This window comes from Chelonia mydas, chromosome 3 (genome assembly GCF_015237465.2).
Source record: "Chelonia mydas isolate rCheMyd1 chromosome 3, rCheMyd1.pri.v2, whole genome shotgun sequence".
Taxonomy (NCBI): domain Eukaryota; kingdom Metazoa; phylum Chordata; order Testudines; family Cheloniidae; genus Chelonia; species Chelonia mydas.
Genome location: NC_057851.1, coordinates 14320329 through 14337248, shown reverse-complemented (window position 1 = coordinate 14337248; position 16920 = coordinate 14320329). Strand labels below are relative to the sequence as shown.

The 16920-nt window shown below is 42.1% G+C and overlaps 1 protein-coding gene across 4 annotated transcripts in view; it reads left to right on the top strand.

The window, feature by feature from the left end:
* RCAN2 (regulator of calcineurin 2) overlaps positions 1–16920 on the top strand; it is a 161694-nt gene that overhangs the window by 131898 nt on the left and 12876 nt on the right. Inside the window, exon 5 of one of the 4 annotated variants that reach the window (XR_006289328.1) lies at positions 11191–11280. The exons of the other annotated variants lie outside the window; for them this stretch is intronic. The gene's annotated coding sequence lies outside the window, so the exon portion shown is untranslated. The remainder of the gene's footprint in view (positions 1–11190; positions 11281–16920) is intronic. 4 annotated transcript variants of the gene reach the window in all.

The window sequence follows — 16920 nt, the reverse complement described above, 5'->3', positions numbered from 1 at the left end:
TCATCTACCACCTTCACTTGAGGATAATGGATACACTGGATTCCTGCCACACCTAAACGATCTGCTGAGGCGGGAATCTGACAGCAGAAACAACATTTTTGTACATCTAAATATATCCACAGATCTTTTTTTAAAAGGCAAATGGTAATTCTAGTTGGTCAACTGATATCACCGGCGTGTTTCAGAAATGGTATCTTACATGGAGAGAGAGACGTGGTATCTATAACAACAACAAGAGCTACTAGAGCTACTGGTACAGGAAGTGAAACCAGATATTATAGGATGGCTCTTCTTAGCTCCCAGGCTTTCCCTCTTCAGACCTGTTGTATTGGTGCTTGCACAGAACGACCCAAAGGTGGCTGCATTTCAGTGAGGGGTGAAGAGGTTCCTGCATATATAGGGACAGATCCTGTTATTAAGGTACAGGCCTAGGCTGGAAGTGGTGCAGGTAGCCCTGCTCTGAGAGGCATTATGCCTGCTTCACTGTCCATTAGAGGGACGCTTCCTGCTCTGGAAGTGTCTAGCTCTGCTGGCCAACGTGGGAGGTGGAGGCTGTGGCCTGTCTCTTTGGCTCTAGCAGGGAGCAATTCCTGCCTCTCACCTGTGGATGCTCTGGTGTTGGAGGTGCAGTACGGGATTAGCTCCATATGCCTCTTCTCCTACCTTCTGCACCCACGCACAGGCCAGACCCAACCTGACCTGTACAGTTTGTAAAGGCTGTAAATGTAAGATGTTCTTATGATACTAATGACACATTTAACATGGAGCAGACTGCTCTGGACCTATTAACATTTGATTATGATTCAGAACAGAGGACAAGGGAGCTGCAAAATACCACTACTCTGCCTTGATAACTAATTAATCAACTACACATATTACATCCATTGCCAGACAATAAAAGCTTCATAGTTCAAGAGGAGCCCATCCATGAAAGGCCATGATACTGCCTCATAAAGCAATATAAAACCATGTGCTATTAATTTTTTATGATTTTTTTAAATTCTCAAACATTACCAGACTGTTCCTGTGCTTTTATTGCTGTGTGTTCAATTATCAAAGGTCACCCATCCTTTCATTTAATGTTGCTGAAGCAAACGGTTCCTATTCCCATCTGAGTAGTTAGGTTCATTGTGTAACGATTTATTAGGTTCATTGAGATTTAAGTCCCCTCATGCTGTTTTTCTTTTTTGCCAACTAAATACAGTAGAGGAAAATGTAAGGTATTTCTAGAGGGCTAGGAGTTCATTAGAAGCATTTTCTGGTGTTTTAGGGGGACACCACAACTTAATTATTTTGTGCATCCTTCTCCCCAGGCAGATTAGAGCTAACAGAATTTATTTGGCGAATTGGGATATTTTGCTGAATAAGGTGGCATGTATTTCCCTAATTCATTCTTTTTAGAAAACTTGCTAGATAATCTATTAATGTAAATAAATGATTGCACAATTTGCAAATCACCTAACACAAGGAAATAAAGAATAAAAGGAGGGCGCCAAGGACATTTAAGGGGAGAAGGACCAACCAAAGGAGATGCTGAAGGAATCACCCAAGAGGCAGGAGGAGAATATGGACAGGGCACAGTCATGGAAGTCAGAGCAAGACACGATATTTAAAAGGAAGTTATGATCGACAGTGTCACAAGCAACTGAAGTCCAAGGGGATGAAGATGGAGGAAAGACCCTGAGATTGACCAGGAAAAGACTGTTGGACACCTCGGTGATTATGGTTCAGTGGAGTGGAGAAGGCAGATCCTGACTGGAGAGGATCTTGAGTGCAGCTGGAGGAAAAGAACTTGAGGTAGCTTTTGTGAACAGCATGTTCAGAGAGTTTGAAAGTGAAAGGAAGAGAAGAAATAGGGCAGTGATCGAAGAGGAAGGTGGAGTTAAGGATTGGCTTTCTCAGGGTGGTAGTGATCAGAGCATGCTTGAATTGTGAGGGGAAGGAGACAGAGGAAAGGTTGAGGAGAAAAGAAAGTGAGGTTGAGGGTGGGGATTAGGAGGCAGGAGAGAATGAGATCACTAGGGCAAAAAGACAGGTTTCAGGAGGAATGTGGATAGGAAACCTGGATATCAGTGATGGGGTGAGGGAGACAGCGATGGGGAGTGGGGAGATTGTAGCATACCTTGTCTGTCTGTACTTAAAAGAGGCCAGCAAAATCCTGTGCAGGGAGGGAGAAGGGTTTATCCATGGAGTCAAATGTTACAGGTAAATGACCGCTTTAATGTGGGCACCTGATACAATGACACTGTCTCACTGCACAACTGTTTAACAAACACCAGAGCTGTGCAAATAACTGATTTTTTGGTTCCCTGACCATACTGAAAAATTGGGAAGGGGGACTATTTTGGGTCATACAAAACATTTCATTCAATCCAAAATGAAACATTTAATGAAAAGTTGTTTCAAATTGAAAAATCAAAACATTTTTTGTTAGGGCTGTCAATTAATCGCAGTTAACTCACGTGATTAACTCAAAAAAATTAATCGTGATTAATCGCAGTTTTAATCGCACTGTTAAACAATAGAATACTAATTGAAATTTATTAAATATTTTGGATGTTTTTCTACATTTTCAAATATATTATATTCTGTGTTGTAATTGAAATCAAATTGTATATTTTTATTACAAATATTTGCACTGTAAAAATGATAAACTAAAGAAATGGTATTTTTCAGTTCACCTCATACAAGTACTATAGTGCAATCTTTGTCGTGAAAGCACAACTTACAAATGTAGAATTTTTTTTTGTTACATGACTGCACTCAAAAACAAAACAATGTAAAACTTCAGAGCTTACAAGTCTACTCAGTCCTACTTCTTGTTCAGCCAATCGCTAAGACAAACAAGTTTGTTTACATTTACAGGAGACAATGCTGCCCTCCTCTTATTTACAATGTCACCAGAAAGTGAGAACAGGCATTTGCATGGCACTTTTGTAGCAGGTATTGCAGTATTTATGTGCCAGATTTGCTAAACATTCGTATGCCCCTTCATGCTTCTGCCACCATTCCAGAGGACATGCTTCCATGCTGCTGATGCTCATTAAAAAAAATAAGTGTTAATTAAATTTCTGACTGAACACCTTGAGGGGGAATTGTATGTGCCCTGCTATTTTACCTGCGTTCTGCCATATATTTCATGTTAGAGCAGTCTCGGATGATGACCCAGCACAGGTTCTTGATTTTAAGAACACTTTCACCAAAGATTTCACAAAACACAAAGAAGGTACCAGTGTGAGATTTCTAAAGATAGCTACAGCACTTGACCCAAGGTTTAAGAATCTGAAGTGCTTTCCAAAATCTGAGAGGGACGAGGTGTGGAGCTTGCTTTCAGAAGTCTTAAAAGAGCAGTACTCCAATGCGGAAACCACAGAGCCTGAACCACCAAAAAATGATGAAAATGAACACGCACTGCTTTGGATTGTTATTGAGCAGAACCCATCATCAGCATGGACGCATGTGCCCTGGAATGGCAGCTGAAGCATGAAGGGACACATGAATCTTTAGCGCATCTGGCTCGTAAATATTTTGCAATGCCAGCTACAACAGTGCCATGAGAACATCTGTTCTCACTTTTAGGTGACATTGTAAACAATAAACGGGCAGCATTATCTCCTGCAAATGTAAACAACTTTGTTTGTCTGAGCAATTGGGTGAACAAGAAGTAGGGTTGAATGGACTTGCAGGCTCTAAAATTTTACATAGTTTTATTTTTGAATGCAGGTTTCTTTGTACATAATTCTACGTTTGTAAATTCAACTTTCCTGATAAAGAGATTGCTGTACTTATATGAGGTGAATTGAAAAATACTATTTCTTTTCCTTTTTTACAGTGCAAATACTTGTAATCAAAAATAAATATAAAGTGAGCACTGTTCACTTTGTATTCTGTGTTGTAATTGAAATCAATATATTTAAAAATGTAGGAAGCATCCAAAAATATTTAAATAAATGGTATTCTATTGTTTATCAGTGTGATTAATTGTGATACTTTTTTTAATTGTGTGATTAATTAATTTGTTTTAATTGCTTGACAGCCCTACTTTTTGTTTTTAAAATGTCAATATGAATTTTTTTAAATTTTGTTACTGAAACAATTCAGCTAAGTCGATCCAAATCATGAAATGTTTTGGTCGACCCAAATATACATTCTTTGGACAAAAAAATAGTTTTTGCAGAATTTTCCCCCACTCTAATAGATAAATCACTTAAACTCATCTTTTCACAAAACAACATAAAATTCTATTCAGGAGGGAACATGCTGTCTGCTCTTACCTTTACTTTGGGTGTGTATGAAGTGTTTGTTAAAACTGACAGGTTTGGCTGGAAGAATTCGTAAGTAAATGGATGGCCCTTCCAAAACCACAGGATCTGCAAGCATAGAGGTCTCATTAACTCTTCTAGTGCTTAAGGCTGATTAGACTGGCCTGCTTCCTGTACTATATTTAAAGTATTTGGGCTAGTCTAATTCCTGCCTTCTAAAAATAACTAACTCAGATTAAAGTTGAAACAACAACTCTAATCCAGCCAGGGCCGGATTAAAACCTTTAGAGGCCCTAAGCACTGAAAAGATTATGGTGCTCCCCAATATGTAATTCAAAATAAAAACAATACTATACCGTAAAATAAAATTTTGTTTTTCGAAATTACACAAAATTTACATGTATGCTGAAATTAAAATAGCTTCTTTCTAGATTTTCTGATTGCAAAATTCTGGATAAATTCATTGAAGCTGACTCGATGAAGTATGTCCACTTCCATACACAATAGGGAAAGTGAATCAAGTCTGTCTGGAGACATGGTTGTTCTTGAAGGTTTTTTATTCTTTTCAGCTGAGAAAAAGAGCATTCTGCGGAGCAGTTAGTAATCATCAATGTTAGAAAAATACGTAGTGTGATCTCTACATTTGGAAATACACATTGTATTCTGTCTTTCAATATTTTGTCATGAAGATCAATGTGACTGAATTTCATTTTTCCTATTTCATTAAACGTTGCGCGCATATAACAGTGGAACTGCCGTACTTCTCCACAGAGATTCATGTTCAAGTCAACAGGGTATGAGTCAACTAGCTTTTGGGAACCTTGTGAATATTTCCTCTTCATATGAGCTTCAAGTGTATCAATTATAGCGTAGTAAGTAGATACGCGAAATTTGTCTCTAGGATTCAGTGCTGTTTCTGTTGCACTGCTATCATTTGCTTGTTTTTTCCTGATTCACTTGTGGGACTGGGCTTCTTTGTAGTTAGTATCAGGCAAGATATCTTTTGATATGTCTTCAGATCTTTCAAAATCATTCCTCAAAGTGTGTAAGTGGTCTGCTAATGATTGACAGAGGTCTGCATATGTTTTCAAATCCGATTCTTTTTCTTGGGGAGCTTGACTTGTGTGGTAAAAGTGTTGAAAAATTTCATTCCACATGGTCAACATGAATACAAACTCTAGTTCTTGCATCTTGTTTTCAATGTTTTCTGTCTCTCATATAGTTTCTCCCTTTTGTGATTGGTCTTCAGCTATACTTTCTAATGCATCCACAATCTTTGAATAGGACTCCAGAATTGCACTTGTTGCCACTGCATATGCCTCCCAGCGAGTATTAGAAAGAGATTTCAACATACGATCATTGCCCAAATATGTTTTAAGAACTGCCCATCGGTGTGCTGAGGTAGAGAAAAATGTATAAAGTAACTGGACTGTTGAGAAAAAACTTACTGCCACCGGACAACAATCAACAGCACTGCGGCCAACAAGTTTGAGAGAGTATGCAGCACATGGTATGAATATGGCATATTTGTTCTGTTCTAAAAACTTCTTCTGCATTCCTTGATAATGCTCTGACATGTTGGCAGCGTTGTCATAAGATTGACCTCCGCACTTTGAGAAATCTATTTTGCAAACTTGGCACAGATAATACAGTACTTGATTTGCCATTTCTTCACCAGTGTGGCTTTTCAAATTGAGGAATGTTATAAATCGTTCAACTGGTTTTCCATCTGTGGGAGACGCATATCTTAGTACAATACTCAATTGATCAAACTGTGAAAGCTCAGGTGAACAGACAACAGATAAACTGAAGTACCCAGCAGTACTTATTTCATCCACAATAGCTGAACAAACTTTGTCACTCATTAGACCATGACTGATTAAGAGAGCTTTAAACTAGGAATTTGGGGGAGATGGCTGGGAGATGTCCAGGTAATCTCCATGCCGGATTTTAGCATTGAGAGGAAAGAAAACGAAGTAAGAAAGGATACAGCCATGGGTAGGAGGAAGGGCAGTGTAGATACCAGTCTAATAGGTTATACTGGCTGTAGAATGACCATGCCTAATAGGGTACAGAATGTGAGTGAGGCCAAACAGCAAAAATTAAGATGTTTGTACACTAATGCGAGGAGCCTAGGTAACAAAATGGAGGAACTAGAGCTACTGGTGCAGGAAGTAAAACCAGATATTATAGGGATAACAGAAACATGGTGGAATAGTAGTCATGACTGGACTACAGGTATTGAGGGGTATGTGCTGTTTAGAAAAGATCGAAATAAAGGTAAAGGTGGTGGAGTAGCGTTGTATATCAATGATGAGGTAGAATGTAAAGAAATAAGAAGCAATGAAATGGATATGACTGAGTCCGTCTGGGCAAAAATTACATTGGGGAAGAAAACTATTAGAGCCTCCCCTGGGATAGTGCTTGGGGTGTGCTATAGACTGCTGGGATCTAATTTGGATATGGATAGAGCCCTTTTTAATGTTTTCAGTAAAGTAAATACTAATGGAAACTGTGTGATCATGGGAGACTTTAACTTCCCAGATATAGACTGGAGGAAGAGTGCTAGTAATAATAATAGGGCTCAGATTTTCCTAGATGCGATAGCTGATGGATTCCTTCAGCAAGTAGTTGCTGAACCGACTAGAGGGGATGCCATTTTAGATTTGGTTTTGGTGAGTAGTGAGGACCTCATAGAAGAAATGGTTGTAGGGGATAGTCTTGGCTCAAGTGATCATGAGCTAATTCAGTTCAAACTGAACGGAAGGATTAACAAAAATAAATCTGCAACTAGGGTTTTTGATTTCAAAAGGGCTGACTTTCAAAAATTAAGGAAATTAGTTAGGGAAGTGGATTGGACTGAAGAATTTATAGATCTAAAGGCACAGGAGGCCTGGGATTATTTTAAATCAAAGCTGCAGAAGCTATCGGAAGCCTGCATCCCAAGAAAGGGGAAAAAATTCATAGGCAGGAGTTGTAAACCAAGCTGAATGAGCAAGCATCTCAGAGAGGTGATTAAGAAAAAGCAGAAAGCATACAGGGAGTGGAAGAAGGGAGGGATCAGCAAGGAAAGCTACCTTATTGAGGTCAGAACATGTAGGGATAAAGTGAGACAGGCTAAAAGTCAAGTAGAGTTGCACCTTGCAAAGGGAATTAAAACCAATAGTAAAAGGTTCTATAGTCATATAAATAAGAAGAAAACAAAGAAAGAAGAAGTGGGACCGCTAAACACTTAGGATGGAGTGGAGGTCAAGGATAATCTAGGCATGGCCCAATATCTAAACATATACTTTGCCTCAGTCTTTAATAAGGCTCAAGAGGATCTTAGGGATAATGGTAGCATGACAAATGAGAATGAGGATATGGAAGTAGACATCGCCATATTTGAGGTAGAAGCGAAACTCGAACAGCTTAATGGGACTAAATCGGGGGGCCCAGATAATCTTCATCCAAGAATATTAAAGGAATTAGCACATGGAATTGCAAGCCCATTAGCAAGAATTGTTAATGAATCTGTAAACTCAGGGGTTGTACCGTATGATTGGAGAATTGCTAACATAGTTCCTATTTTTAAGAAAGGGAAAAACAGTGATCCGGGTAATTATAGGCCTGTTAGTTTGACATCTGTAGTATGCAAGGTCTTAGAAAAAATTTTGAAGGAGAAGGTAGTTAAGGACATTGAAGTCAATGGTAAATGGGACAAAATACAACATGGTTTTACAAAAAGTAGATCGTGCCAAACCAACCTGATCTCCTTCTTTGAGAAAGTAACAGATTTTTTAGACAAAGGAAATGCAGTGGATCTAATTTACCTAGATTTTAGTAAGGCATTTGATACCGTGCCACATGGGGAATTATTAGTTAAACTGGAAAAGATGGGGATCAATATGAAAATTGAAAGGTGGATAAGGAACTGGTTAAAGGGGAGACTACAGCGGGTCCTACTGAAAGGTGAACTGTCAGGCTGGAGGGAGGTTACCAGTGGAGTTCCTCAAGGATCGGTTTTGGGACCAATCTTATTTAATCTTTTTATTACTGACCTCGGCACAAAAAGTGGGAGTGTGCTAATAAAGTTTGCGGATGATACAAAGCTGGGAGGTATTGCAATTTAGAGAAGGACAGGGATATCCTACAGGAGGATCTGGATGACCTTGTAAACTGGAGTAATAGTAATAGGATGAAATTTAATAGTGAGAAGTGTAACGTCATGCATTTAGGGATTCATAACAAGAATTTTAGTTATAAGCTAGGGACGCATCAATTAGAAGTAACGGAGGAGGAAAAGGACCCTGGAGTATTGGTTGATCATAGGATGACTATGAGCTGCCAATGTGATCTGGCCGTGAAAAAAGCTAATGCGGTCTTGGGATGCATCAGGAGAGGTATTTCCAGTAGGGATAAGGAGGTTTTAGTACCGTTATACAAGGCACTGGTGAGACCTCATCTGGAATACTGTGTGCAGTTCTGGTCTCCCATGTTTAAGAAGGATGAATTCAAACTGGAACAGGTACAGAGAAGGGCTACTAGGATGATCCGAGGAATGGAAAACTTGTCTTATGAAAGGAGACTCAAGGAGCTTGGCTTGTTTAGCCTAACTAAAAGAAGGTTGAGGGGTGTGGCGGTTCAATGACAAGAGAGAACACAGCTTTAAGCAAGCAAACAGGCTGGTCTGCTAACAGACTGGACTGATCCTGTCAGCTTTCCACCCTCTCCTTTATTCTTTCTCTCCCCCCGCGCATTACATTCTCCAACAGATAAAAGGAATACACTGGCTTTGTTTAACATTCTTATTTACCAATTTCTATCTACCGCATTCCTTGCTCTCGGGCCTTGAGCCCAGTCCTGGGAGGCTTCCCACGGTTCATGTCATCTGGGCGAGATTCCAAGGTTCATGCCCTTGAGAGGAGCTGTGTGTGCACAGCTCCAGCACAACTCTCTGGGTGTGCCCTGAATGTTGCCAAGCGCATGAACCCCATATGAATCCCACAGAGGGGAGATATGATTGCTCTCTATAAATATATCAGAGGGATAAATACCGGAGAGGGAGAGGAATTATTTAAGCTGAGTACCAATGTGGACACAAGAACAAATGGATATAAACTGGTCACCAGGAAATTTAGACTAGAAATTAGACGAAGGTTTCTAACCATCAGAGGAGTGAAGTTTTGGAATAGCCTTCCAAGGGAAGCAGTGGGGGCAAAAGATCTATCTGCTTTAAGATGAAACTCGATAAGTTTATGGAGGAGATGGTATGATGGGATAACATGGTTTTGGTAATTAAATATTCATGGTAAATAGGCGCAATGGCCTGTGATGGGATATTAGATGGGGTGGGATCCGAGTTACCCAGGAAAGAATTTTCTGTAGTATCTGGCTGATGAATCTTGCCCATATGCTCAGGGTTTAGCTGATCGCCATATTTGGGGTCGGGAAGGAATTTTCCTCCAGGGCAGATTGGAAGAGGCCCTGGAGGTTTTTCGCCTTCCTCTGTAGCATGGGCCATGCGTCACTTGCTGGAGGATTCTCTGCTCCTTGAAGTCTTTAAACTACGATTTGAGGACTTCAGTAGCACAGATATAGGTGTGAGGTTTTTTGCAGGAGTGGGTGGGTGAAATTCTGTGGCCTGCGTTGTGCAGGAGGTCAGACTAGATGATCATAATGGTCCCTTCTGACCTAAATATCTATGAATCTATGAATGAGTTCATCACATATTGTCTTGGAGAAGTATGATGGGTTACCTTTGCCAGCATTCCCATATTTTGAGATATGGCCTCTAAAAATGGGTCAAACTGAGCCACAAGCTCCAACAATCCCAAGAAATTTCCATTCTGCAATGATCCAAATGTGTCATTTGATCCCCGGAAAGGCAGACCACGTTCAGCTAATGTTTGAACAACAGCTATAACTCTGCAAGACATGTTGCCAGTATTCATGCTCCCCTTTAATTTGTTCTTCCAATTTTTGTGTCAATCCAAAGCCCTGTCTTCGATTTAAATATGTCAACATTGAATCTCTGTGAGTAGTGCTATTTTCATGTTGTTCAATTAAAACAGTATTCCACCAGTCACTAAATCCATCTGCAGCAAACCGGGATGTTGAAGGTTTATATGCAAAAAGTTTGCAAGCAAAACAGTACACAGACCCTGTTGATGGTGAATACAGTAGCCATTCTTGAGTGTATTTCTCACCATTCCCTTTCATGCCAAAAAATATTTTTTGTGGAGAATATCTTGTTTGTTTGCCATTGGTAAAAGTCCGATGTGATATTGCAAAATACATGACAGGATCTGATTTCCTTGCATTATTTCAATCTACGTGAGTAGGACGCCCCCCTGGTTTAGGTGGGGATAAGTAATAAAAAGAGAACAGAAAAATGGATAAGAATGTGTAGTGGAGTGTAAGGAAGTCTCACAAAGTTCTGATTTTTCCCATGATGACTACTTTGATGCTTTTTTGAAATATCAAATATCAATTTTTTTCAAAAAAAAAAATCTTTTTTTTTTTCGTGCCCCCTGCTTTGCTGGTGCCCTAAGCACATCCGTAATCTGCCTATTGGGTAATCCATCCCTTGGGAAAGCGGGTGCAGATCTGTTGCAATCCATGGAGTTGCTCCCACTTGCACTGGGGCTGAATTTAGATTCATAGATATTTAGGTCAGAAGGGACCATTTGGTCCAGTATGTTTTAATAAAGATTTAAAGCATAATCCCCACTTTGAGGATTTAGAAGAGAGTTTTTGAAACTAAAAACACATTTCTTCCAAATGAATCAGGGTCGCAGGCTGTGTTGTTGTCAGTTTCCCCTTACACCTGAGTACTAAGTAATGTACTAAATGGGGCAGATTTATAATAGTCAGCTTTCTTAGTGATTGTTTCAGTCCTTCACTCCAAACGTACCTGTTAACTGAATCTCCTTTGGTTAACCTTCAGGTCCTCTTCAGTCCTCTTGCATAGATGCATAGGAAGACAGGAGGAGAAGGAAAATGCCTTTGGGAAGTTAAACTTCAGCACCTGAAATGAGTGGGTGAACGTCAACCTGGGGAGATTCCTATTTCTCATTCTGATCAGATTAATTTATTTTGTTTCCTTAGAACAAAGGCTAAATATTAAGGTAGAGACCTTGCTGACTGCCATTGTGTTTTTCTGCTGAGTCATCACACTATCTGAGAGTGCCTTTATATTTATAATTGTAGATCCTAATTAAAATTTATCCTCTGTGTTTGGAGAGTGCCTAGCATATTTTGGCACTGCCACAATCTAAATAATCAGCAAGTGTAAATTGGTATAGCTCCCATTTTGTTAGGTCTGTATCCTAATTTGGACTAAGATTTTATCACCAAAACACCAATCACTTAAATGAAGACACATCAATTTATACCTGCTGGGGATTTGGCCCATGATTTTTTGCCTTACGGTGTCACTTTAAAAAGTGGGAAGATCTATCTTTTTCATCCTGTAATTATTACCTTGGTATCTGAGCTATTAATAGCACCTTAGTAGTATTATTTTTAAAGACCTAAATAACAATTAAAATGTAGCACCAGATTCTATTTTTATAAAAATCCTATTGATTGTACATGACTATGTTCTAATAAATTAGTAACATTGGCCTCATTTTCAGTCCAGCCGTAAAAAGGCTTCCATATTTTGGTCCACGATTTTGTAGGCATTAATAATTGTGAATACAAAATTGTATCCACAATTTTTTGTGGGCATAACTGAGGTTCTTCTCTGAGTTTGTGTCAGCATGGGTTCCACTCTAGGTGTGCATGAACCACATGCATGCAACACTGGATTTTTCTTGGCTAGCAGTGTCCATCAGGGCTGTGCATGCACTCTGTGCTTCATTTCCCTCTTACTGCCCATGGCCAGGTGTCCAGCCCCCTAGTTCTTAACTCAGGCTAAACTCTGAAAACTTATGAATATCTTCAGACCCACTTCTGAGCTTTGATTTTTGACTTCAGTGAACTGAGTAATCATTGGACAATACAGTTCAGAGGTGCTCCGATTGACTCCAGATCAGCAAGAGCTTACCTACCAGAGGACAGGTTCTTATCCCTTCACTCAGTGGTGCTTAACCTACAAGTGAAACCAACAATGACAGCGTGTATATGTCCAGGGCTATTAGGCCATATGTCAGTGTGCATATGTGAGATGCCACTTGCCAGACTTCTCCTATAACCTTTATACTTGTGGCTGAGATCTGTGTATGCCCCATCCAGACATCATATGAGCAAATGCGACAAAGACCCATCTCAAGTATTGCAAAAGCTGGCTTGGTGGCTAGACATGAACATGAGGAGAAGGGTGACATTTTTGGTTCCCCCTCCCTCAGACAATGTTTATCATGGACACACCAGGGACAGGCTGAGGGGCCCACCTGAAACACCTCCAGGCACATGGGCTCGGGACAATTTGAAGCTACACATGAACGTCCTGGAATTAAGGATCATCAGGCTAGCCCTGTATAACGTTCTTGCCCATTCTGCAGAATTCCAAGGTACAAATTCTAACAGACAACATGTTGGCAATTCGCTATGTAAACAAGTAAGGTGGTGAGTGATTATCCCCTCTGCCTGGAAGCCATTAAGTTTGGTGTCATCAGCATGAGGTGACCCCACAAGCTCTAAATCTTCCAGAGACCAGCAATTACCTAGCAGACTTCCTGAGCAGAATCGTACTAACCAAACAGAAGCAGTTACTACAGAAATCCATCCTAGACCTGATATTCCATCAGTGGTGGACTCCCATCAGATTTGTTCACCACAGAGGATACCACCAAGTGCTGGAACTTCTATTCCAGAGGAGACATGAGCTCAGGCTCTCTGCTGCATGCCTTCCTCCTTTAATGGTCTTGAACTCCTGTATGCATTCCCACCAATTCCTCTGATTCCTAAAATAATATCCAGGGTCATATAAGATAAGGCCTGAGTCGTCATGATAACCCCATACTGGCCAAAATAGTTTTGATTATTAGATCTGCTGCAGATGTCTCGGCAGCATCCTATACACCTTCCAACTTGCCTGACATAGTACCCCAGAACCATAATCAGATATTTCACCCAGGCCCACAGTCACTGCATCTGATGGCTGGATGTTGGCTAGCTGAGCAACACTGACAGAGACTGCTCCCTACCAGGTCAGAAAATTCTTATGCAGAGCAACAAATGTTCCACCAGGAAAACTTAATCCTCCAAATGGATAAGATTATGCATGTGCGCAACTCAGAATAATGTTGAGCCAGTGGAGTCCCTGAGACCATATCCTGCTCCAGAAACACATGGGACTAGTGTTTAACTCTCGTAAAGTCTACCTTTCTACAACATTGGCATGTTACGCTCCAGTACAGTCGCACTCAGTCTTCTCACATCCTATGGTATTCAGGGGCTTTCTTCATGCTTGCTCTCCAGTCAGAGACCTAACTCCATTATGGGCCTCAGTGTCATCCTTCTAAAGCTTATGAAGACTTTTATTGAACTGCTATGGGAGTACTCAACATATTTGTCAAGCTGTCAGGAGTGGCTCAAAAGTATGAGTACCAACCTCAGGGCAGACTGTTAAGAAGCAGGGTACACCCACAAATCTGGTTGTGAGTTCTAGACTTTGAATTCCCCAACCTAGCATCCAGTGTGACCTCCTCAGCACTGTAACAGCCCAACCATGAAGTCCCATATAGTCTCCTTGGGTACTCAAGCTTTTAGGTGGCAAGACAAACTGAACTTTGTGATAGATGGTCTCGTACACCAAAAATCACGATAATATTCCAGTTACTCTCAGTCCCAAAGGACCAGTCACTTTCCCAGGTCAGTTGCACTTTAGATCTTACAAAGACAACGCTTGTAGCCAGTCCTATAATAAACTAGCTAAAGGAAATGAGTTATTTATAAAGTTAAAGGAGGTAAACATACACATACAAATGAGTTAATGATCTGGAGGATGGTGTGGACTGCACCCTCAGCAAGTTTTCAGATGACACTAAACTGGGAGGAGTGGTAGATATGCTGGAGGGTGGGGATAGGATACAGAGGGACCTAGACAAATTAGAGGACTGGGCCAAAAGAAATCTGATGAGGTTCAACAAGGACAAGTGCACTTAGGGTGGAAGAATCACATGCACTGCTACAGACTAGGGACCAAGTGGCTAGGCAGGAGTTCTGCAGAAAAGGACCTAGGGGTACAGTGGACGAGAAGCTGGATATGAGTCAACAGTGTGCCCTTGTTGCCAAGAAGGCTAACGGCATTTTGGGCTGTATAAGTAGGAGCATTGCCAGCATATCGAGGGACGTGATCATTCCCCTGTTTTCGGCATTGGTGAGGCCTCATCTGGAGTACTGTGTCCAGTTTTGGGCCCCACACTACAAGAAGGATGTGGAAAAATTGGAAGGAGTCCAGTGGAGGGCAACAAAAATGATTAGGGGACTGGAGCACATGACTTATGAGAAGAGGCTGAGGGAACTGGGCTTATTTAGTCTGCAGAAGAGAAGAATGAGGGGGGATTTGATAGCTGCTTTCAATTGCCTGAAAGGGGGTTCCAAAGAGGATGGATCTAGACTGTTCTCAGTGGTAGCAGATGACAGAACAAGGAGTAATGGTCTCAAGTTGCAGTGGGCGTGGTTTAGGTTGGATATTAGGAAAAACTTTTTCGCTAGGAGGGTGGTGAAGCACTGGAATGGGTTACCTAGGGAGGTGGTGGAATCTCCTTCCTTAGAGGTTTTTAAGGTCAGGCTTGAAAAAGCCCTGTCTGGGATGATTTAGTTGGGGATTGGTCCTTCTTTGAGCAGGGGGTTGGACCAGATGACCTCCTGAGGTCCCTTCCAACCCTGATATTCTATGAGTTACAGTCTTAGGTTCCAAAAGCTGATAGAAGCTTCTATAATAAGTGTAAGGGGACTGTTGCCCCCTTACTAACCTTCAGTGGGGGTGTTTTAGTTGCTAGCTTGCAGTACTAAAAGGGGGAAGGGTTGATGGGGAGTCAGGACCCTGAGACTGACAGTCCCTAGGAACAATGGGGAGAGGCCAATGCTCCAAGTCAGCCTGAATGACAGGGCGGGCAGGCTAATCAGGGAGTCAGGAGGCCAGGGAGGTCCTGTCTTCCGTGTGAGCTGGAATTGCCTGGGTCAGACAGAGTGTGGCCCAGCTAAGGAGAAAGCAGGGGCCCAAGCTGAGCTGGGATCAGAGCTGCAGCCCCAAAGCCAGAGGCACAGCCCAGAGAGAGCAGACTTGCCCTGGGAGGACAGCTGCGGCAACCAGAGCTAGAGGGGCCAGAAAAGCAGCCCCACGAAGCAGGTCAGTGCTGGGAGCAGAGTTGCAGAAGCAGCCTGCAGAGCAGACCTGTCCTGGGAGGAGAGCTGCAGCAACCAGAGCCAGAGGGGCCAGAGAAGCAGCCCAGGGAGCTGGAGGCAGAGCAGCAGCCGTGCTGAGGCAGAGTGGAGCTGGAGCTAAGACAGAGTGGAGCTGGGGCTGGAGCAGTCCGGAGCCGGGTGTGGTGAGCAGCTGGGGAGAGCGAGGGGGACCCTGGGCAGCGGGGCCAGCACAGGGAGACACCTCAGCCAGGAGGCTCTGCAGGCCAGACTCGGAGAGGGATTGGTAACCCTGACAGGGCGGGGGCAACGCTGGGAAGAAGGGTCCTGCCACCTAGAGCCTGAGAGCGTGCACCAAAGAGAGTGTCCAACCCACAGCATCCCTGCAGCACAGCCAGGGCCTGAGAAGGAAGCCTAGGACTTACAAGGAACAGACTGTGAACTGCCCTGACATTCCAGAGACACTGTTTGTGATGTTCCCTGCCACAGAGCGGGGTGATGTTTCCTTTAACTTTTCCCATTTTCCCTTATTCTTTTTAAAATTAATTGTTGATTAAATAACTTGCATTTGCTTCAAATTGTATGTAATGATCAGTGGGTCAGAGAAGTGCCCAGTGCAGAGAGAGTACCCCGGAGTGGGGACACCCTAGCCCCTGTCCTAGGTGACCACAGCAGGGTTGGGGGTCGAGCCCCCCAGGAATCCTGGGCCCAGCCTTGTTGGGGTTACGAGGACTCTGCCAGACAGGAGAGCGGAAAGGGAGTCCTCAAGGGCAGGGAGGCCACTGGGTAAAGGAAGTGGGAGCGAGGACTCAGATCCTTTCGCTAGCCCACTTCACTGGGGTAGTGCAGAAGCCAGGAAAGTTTCCCACAATAGCGGGACTATTCCCCTGCTTACATAATCTTTATATGTCCTTTAGGGCTACCCCAGCTAAGCACTGTGGAGCTTTTGCTCATGCTTAGTAATCCTTGCCCCCTCAGAGTCCAAGCAGCATAAAGATAGTTTCTTCTTGTCAGGGATTTTTATTCCCTTCCCCCAGAGTTCAAGCTGATGGGAAGAGTCCACCGGCACGTTTCCTCTTCATTGGTGTGGAGGGGTGCAATTAACAAAGTCTTTTGTCCTCTGATGTTCTGCAATGGGTTGTCTGGGGTCTATGGGTCTTGCTTTGTTGGGCAGGAGATACACCTGTGGCAAACCACTATTTCATACTTGTAAATGCTTCTCTCCTCCGGTTTATAGTTTGAGTGAACTCTTAAATATTACCATTTACCGTGATACAGATACGATAAGTGAGACTGATGCATGCAGCAATTCATAAAGCATTTCATAAAGTCCAAAACACTAAATACATTTTATAAACCT